The 6,631-nt window shown below is 35.4% G+C and overlaps 1 pseudogene; it reads right to left on the reverse strand.

Annotated features, from left to right (window-relative positions):
• Window positions 1-4,066: 4,066 nt before the first annotated feature.
• On the reverse strand, window positions 4,067-5,015 carry LOC110544770 (olfactory receptor 1165-like; annotated as a pseudogene).
• Between the last annotated feature and the right edge of the window lie 1,616 nt (window positions 5,016-6,631).

The following is a 6,631-nucleotide window of genomic DNA, read 5'->3' on the forward strand; positions in this document are numbered from 1 at the left end:
GGAAAAGAAACCCACCCAATAAAGAAAAGAGGAGATATCAGTACCTACAGTAGAATCTTACCAAATCTAGAGGATGAGACAGCAGCATAAAAACACCATCAAACAGGGAACACAACAGCAGCCTACCACAAAGGGCCTCTGAAAGACTCTACCCTGCAGGGTATCAAAGCAGAGGCTGAGACTCATAGCCACACTTTGAGCAGAGTACAGGAAATCTTATGAAAGAAGGGGAGATAGAAAGATCTTTGTGAGTATGAAATACGTCCTTAAATTGGAAATGAATAAATCTTTTAAAGAAAGCTATGAAATCACAAACACGCAGTGGAAAGAAAGGAATAAAATAGTTCAAGACTTGAAAGCAAAAATAAAATCAATGAAGAAAACTGAAACAAAGGGAAATCTGGAAATAAAAATTTTAGGCCCTTCAAAATGAAGCTCAGATGGAAGATTTACGAACAGAATAAAAGAGGTGGAAGAGAAAATCTAAGACTTTGAAGAAAGAATGGAAGAAATGAATACCTTGGACAAGAAAAATGATAAAGCTAAAAAACTCCAGAGACAAAACATCTAGAAAATCTGGAGCACTATGAAAATCTCAAATCTACAAATATTAGGAATAAAGGAAACTAAACAAAATGAAGTCAAAGCCTTAGAAAATATTTTCAACAAAATAGTACAGGAAATTTTCACAACCTAAAGATGGAGCACTCTATTGAAGTACAAGAAGCATACAAAATATCAAATCGACAGGACCAGAAAATAAAGTCCCCTTGCAAAAAAAAAAAAAAATAGTAAACTTATGGAATAAAAAACAAGATTAACTACTTCAAGTGAAAATGACAAATTAACATAAGGCCTATTTGTTTCTCAATGGACACTCTAAAGGCCAACTGGGCCTAGAAAGATTGTCTGCCAAGTCTAAGAGACCACAGACACCCTCCCAAAATATATATCTAGCAAAACATTAATCACAATGCATGTAGAGAAAAATATATTGCATAATAAAACTAAGTTTAAGCAGTGACTATGTACAAATCCATCCCCATAAAAGGGAAGATAAGTAAGAATTCAATCTGAAGAGGCTAACCATATCCAAGGACTCAGTAGAAATAAACAATGACAGAAAAGCAAATCAAATAGGAAAACACACATACACGAATAACAGAAATGAGAAAATATTGTTTGTTAATAACTCTTACCATCAATGGTATTAATTTCCCAATAAAAAGGCATACACTAACAGAATGGGTCAGAACAGGATCCATACTTCTGCTGAATCAAAGAAACATACTTTACCATCAAGGATAGACATCAGCTCAGGCTGAAAGTATGAAAACATATATCTAAAAAATTAGACCATTATCAAGTAGCCTTCATTCAGGACATACAACAATTGTTCAACATATATAACTTGATAAATAAAATCCACTTTATAAACAATTCTAAAAATAAAAAATATATGATCTCATTAGATGCAGAAAAGAACTTTGACAAAATCTAATACTCTTTCTTGACAAGTCCTGGAGAGATTATAGATACAAGGAACATACCTCAGCATAATAAAGACCCTTCACTTCAAGCTCATAGACAAATCTTAGACAGAGTGTAAGCAATCTTATGGAAGAAGAGGGAGATAGAAAGACCTAGAAAGGACAGGAGCTCTACCAGGAGACAAACACAGCCAAAAACTCTGGGCCCACAGGGTCTTGCAGAGACTAATGCACCAACCAAAGACCATGCATGGAGAGGACATAGAACCCCTGCTCAGATACAGCCCATAGGCAGCTCAGTCTTCATGTATGTCACCTAGTAAGGGGAGTAGGTGCTGTCTCTGAGATGGACTTAGTGGCTGGTTCTTTGACCTCCTCCTCCTGGGGGTGGGGCAGCCTTGCCAGGTCACAGAGGAAGACAATGGAGCCAGTCCTAAGGAGACCTGATAAGCTAGGGTCAGATAGAAAGGGAGGAGGACCTCCCCTATCAGTGGACTAGAGGAGAGGCATAGGGTGAAATGAAAGAGGGAGGGTAAGACTGGGGGGAAATGAGGGAGCAGGCTACAGCTGTGATAAAAAGTGAATAAATTATAATAATAAATAAGTAAATAAATAAATAAAACCAAAAAAGAACATAACATAAAATAACACTTTTTTTGTATTCTTATTTTTTTTATTAATTATTTGTTACAGTTTCTTCACTTTGTATCCTGGCTGTGGCCCCCTCCCTTGTCTCCTCCCAATGCCTCTTTCCCGCCCTCCCTTTTCTCCTTCTATGCCTCTCCCCTAGTCCACTGAGATTAGCCCACAGACTCAGTCTCCCAATAGGTTCCCTGGTAAGGGAATCAAGGGCTGTTTCTACCATGAACTCAGCGGCAGGCTCTCTGATCACTTCCCTCTAAGGGGAGAGCAGCCTTACCAGGCTACATGGAAGGCAATGCAGCCAGTCCTGAGGAAATCTGATAGGCTAGGATCAGATATAAAATGACTCTTAAAGACATCCATAGATCAGTCCATTGTTCAACATTCACTAAAGAAGGTTGTTTTTACAGAAAATGGAAATTAACAATAGATCCACAAGGGGACAATATACAGAGAGTGAGAGACTTTGGAGCACTCATTTCTAACCCATACGCTTTCATCTAACTCCTTCCTTTAAGTTCCAAAGAGCTATTCTGTTGTTAATAGTCAACACAAGAACAGCTTGGTTATTTTATGTATTTCACAAGTAAAAGGAGTCACAGAAACTGATGTTTTCTTAATTTTTATTTTTTTCTTCAGAATTTATTCATTATATATCCTGATTGAAGCTCCCTCCATCAACACCCACAATACCTCCCTCTTCTGCTCATCCCCTTTCCCTAGTCCACTGGAAGGGGGAGTTCTCCACTATTGCCATCTAGCCATAGCTTGTTAAGTCTCATTACAACTGCCTGGATCCTCTTCCTCCTTGGTCTGGCAAGGCTGTATCATCAGGGAAGAGTGATCAGAGAGCAGTCAACTGAGTTCATGATAGAGGCAGCCTCCACTCCCCTCACTCAGAGATCCGCATGTAGACTGAGCTGCCAATAGGCCACATTTGAACAGGGCTTCTAGGTTCTTTCCATGCATGGTCCTCCTTTGGTGCATCAGTCTCTACAGGATCCCCTGGGCTCACATGTTTGTTTGTTTTTTGTTGTTGTTGTTGTTGTTTTTTTAGTTTCGTTGGTTTCCTTGTGGGCCTTCTGTACCCTCCATGCCCCTCTATTTCCACCCTTCTCTTTCTCCATAAGACTCCCTGCTCTGCCCAAAGTTCTGCCCAAAGTCTCAGCATCTGCTTCAAACCCCTGTTGGATGAATCCTTTATGTAGAATCATTGCATAAGAGAATATTATTTGTAATTTCAAGATGCTTGAGATCAAACAATAATCTATTATTTTGGTGTTTATATCAATCTTATATGCTATATTCAGACATTATTGTGAATAAATAGAATATTTCCTTAATAATGGTATTGTTTTAAGACATTTTTAAGCTTATTATACCATGTTGATACTCAAAAGTGAGTGTATACATAGTAGCTAGTATTTACAGTGCATGCTTATTTAAATTAACACACTTTTTCATACTGTAAACAAGACATTACATGAACTATATAACTTAAGATGGAATTTTAGCCATGTTTTACCAAAAATAATTATTCATAATAGTTATCAAAATAATGTTTCAAAAATAGTTATTTGAACTTCGTAAAATGCAGGTACAATTATATCTTTGTATTATTTATTGAATACAAGTCAAATTAAACATTATTTTAAATAAGTAGAAAGAGTTGGCTGTGTAATTTTCCTTTCCCAATCTAACTTCTACATTAGTGTTCATTAGAGGGATTTTTAAAATATTTGATATAGAAACTTCACATATTTCTATATAATAAAGCTGAATACATTATATTTGTACAAGAAAACATGTTATTATATTGTATATTCAAGACAAAGTATATATCATATATAAAAAATAATAAATTCAATTATGACTAAAGTATAAACAACTTATATGTCATAAATATGCCTATATGTGTAATGTATATGCTTAAATTATGCTCTGTGAGAATGAAGTTTTAAGCTTATGAGTCTGCTGACTGGCCCTTTTACATCTTTGTTTCTAAGACTGTAGATGAGGAAGTTAAGCATGGGGATCATGACAGTGAAAAGCACAGTCGCCACTTTGACTACAAGCCATGAATTTTTGGAGTTGGGCACACAGTAAAGAAGGAGAATGATTCCATGGAAGATGCTAATGGCTGTCAGGCGGGAGGAGCAAGTAGAGAAAGCTTTTTGGAGTCCACCCTTGGAAAGTGTCTTTATGATTGTGACAACTATGATGACATAGGAGGCTAGAATGATGAGGAGGCTACAAGTCTCATTGAATATAGAAATTATTAAACATGCCACTTGGCCGAAGGTGGGGTCAGAACAGGACAAAGAGAGAATGGCTGAGTACTCACAGCCAATGTGATTAATAATGTTAGGTCCACAGTAAGAGAGTTGCAAAAGAGAATATGTGATAGTAAAGACCAGAGTACACCCCACATATATGTTCCAGCTACAAGGAAACCACAGAGCTTAGGAGACATTGAAACTGTGTAGAGCAAGGGGTTACAAACAGCCACAAACCTGTCATAGGCCATCACTGCTAACATGAACATTTCTGTAATCACAAATGCACATATAAAAAAGAATTGTGTCATACATCCTTTGAAAAAGATAGTCCTGTCTTCCACAATCAAAATTTCTAACAGTTTAGGTGTAAATACACTGGAATAACATATATCTAAAAATGAAAGATGGCTGAGAAAATAGTACATATGTGTGTGGAGCTTGGGATGGATCCTCCTGACCACAATTATGCCCATGTTACCTATCAGAGTAATTGTGTAGATGGTAAAGAACAGGAGAACAGAGGAGCACTTAGATGTGGATATTCTGAGAAACCCAAAAGGATGAAGGTGGTCACAGAGCTCTGGTTTCCCACATTAAGCAGCATGACCCCTTATGGAGGGAAATACAGTGAAGAGAGAATAATTTAAAGCAGCAAACTGGGAGGTTGTGATTTGGTAGAATTTTAGCTGAGGCTCATTAAGAACAGGAGAAGGTCTATTCTCATTCATGAGAATTGTACCTCATGAGAATTTCATAAGAATTCTAAAATTCAGTGGATACTCACTTGCATCAACTTCAGATTGGTATTATTTTCAATGACTTTGATATTCAGCAATGTAGGTTATTCTTTTAACTCTAGAATTTAATACCTGGTAAAATTAGCATGACTAACACATTTAAGCATATGTTTCTGTATATAATCCTAGAAAGTTATCAATTAAAGTACAATTTTATGATAATAAAGCACATTTTGAAGACAAAAACATTAAACAGGATAGTTTTAGTCATGCAATCATGTCAGAAGAATCCTCAAACACAATACCTGTAGTATATACATTAAAATGTAGTGGCAAAATAACTAGATTTGGTCCATCCAAGCAGGTATCACATATCCACAGTGCTATGCAGTTTTATATAGTCTACAAATATTACATTGTTACTTAATTTTTAAATCATATGCATTTTAGGATTTTAAGTGGCTTTGGAAGAACACTGGTGACATTGCTTAATTCAGGTTCCCAACTTCTGATAGGATAGAAAGCTCAAGAGTCTCAGCAGCCAAAAATGTGTTCTTAAAGATGGAATTAAAGAAATTCTAAATGTTTTGCAATGGCTTTCTTCTGCTTGTGTGGCCATCTGTAATCCATTTCATCAAATAGGAAAGAACAACACCTTATTTATTAGGAACTAAAAATGAGAAAAGATAAAGGAATGAAAAGATACTCTGTCATATAAAGAAACTAAAATCCTTTCTTCATGTAGACTTATAATTAAAGGATATACATGATTTGTTAATAAGGGCTTTTGTTTTAGTTATTCACAAAGAATCTATGTACATATTAAGTAGTTTGCATGATTATACCTGAGGACTGGTTCAGAAAATCAAGGTGGAAAACATGAAAATGTGATTTAGTATCATGAACAGAAGTGAACACCCAGTTTTTCCTTTCAATCACATCATTTTATATATAACATGAAGTATGTAACTAAACTCAAACTGGCATTGTGCTTAATGTTACCATCTGTGGAAATAGAGATTGCACACCACTTGAGACCTTTGATAACATATTCTCCTTTATTGATAATAAAGACATGTTAGATCTTTCTTTTTAGGTCAATGAAATCAGTTTAAATTCTTTATCTTGGTGCAAAAATACAATTGAAGATATATTTCACAACATTGTAATAGGGAAAGAGACTGTACCCTTCAAAGGCACAAAGAACGAAAATTACACTAAAAAGAAACCTGTAAGAAGAAAGAAATTAAAATCAAGTTGAAAGAAAGAGTTACAGGAGGAGTTAAAATGCAGTATACAATGTAAGTTAGTATATATAATGCACAAGAAACTTAAAAAAAAATCAACAGAAAAATCAGAAACCAGATTTGAAAGAAAAAAAATCTATTTGCAAATATTACACATTTCTAAAGGGAAGATAAAAAATCCACAAGAGACAGAGAAAAATTTTCTAACATCACCAAGGAAATTTTAATATAAACTA

The sequence above is a fragment of the Meriones unguiculatus genome, chromosome 18 (genome assembly GCF_030254825.1).
Source record: "Meriones unguiculatus strain TT.TT164.6M chromosome 18, Bangor_MerUng_6.1, whole genome shotgun sequence".
Lineage (NCBI taxonomy): Eukaryota > Metazoa > Chordata > Mammalia > Rodentia > Muridae > Meriones > Meriones unguiculatus.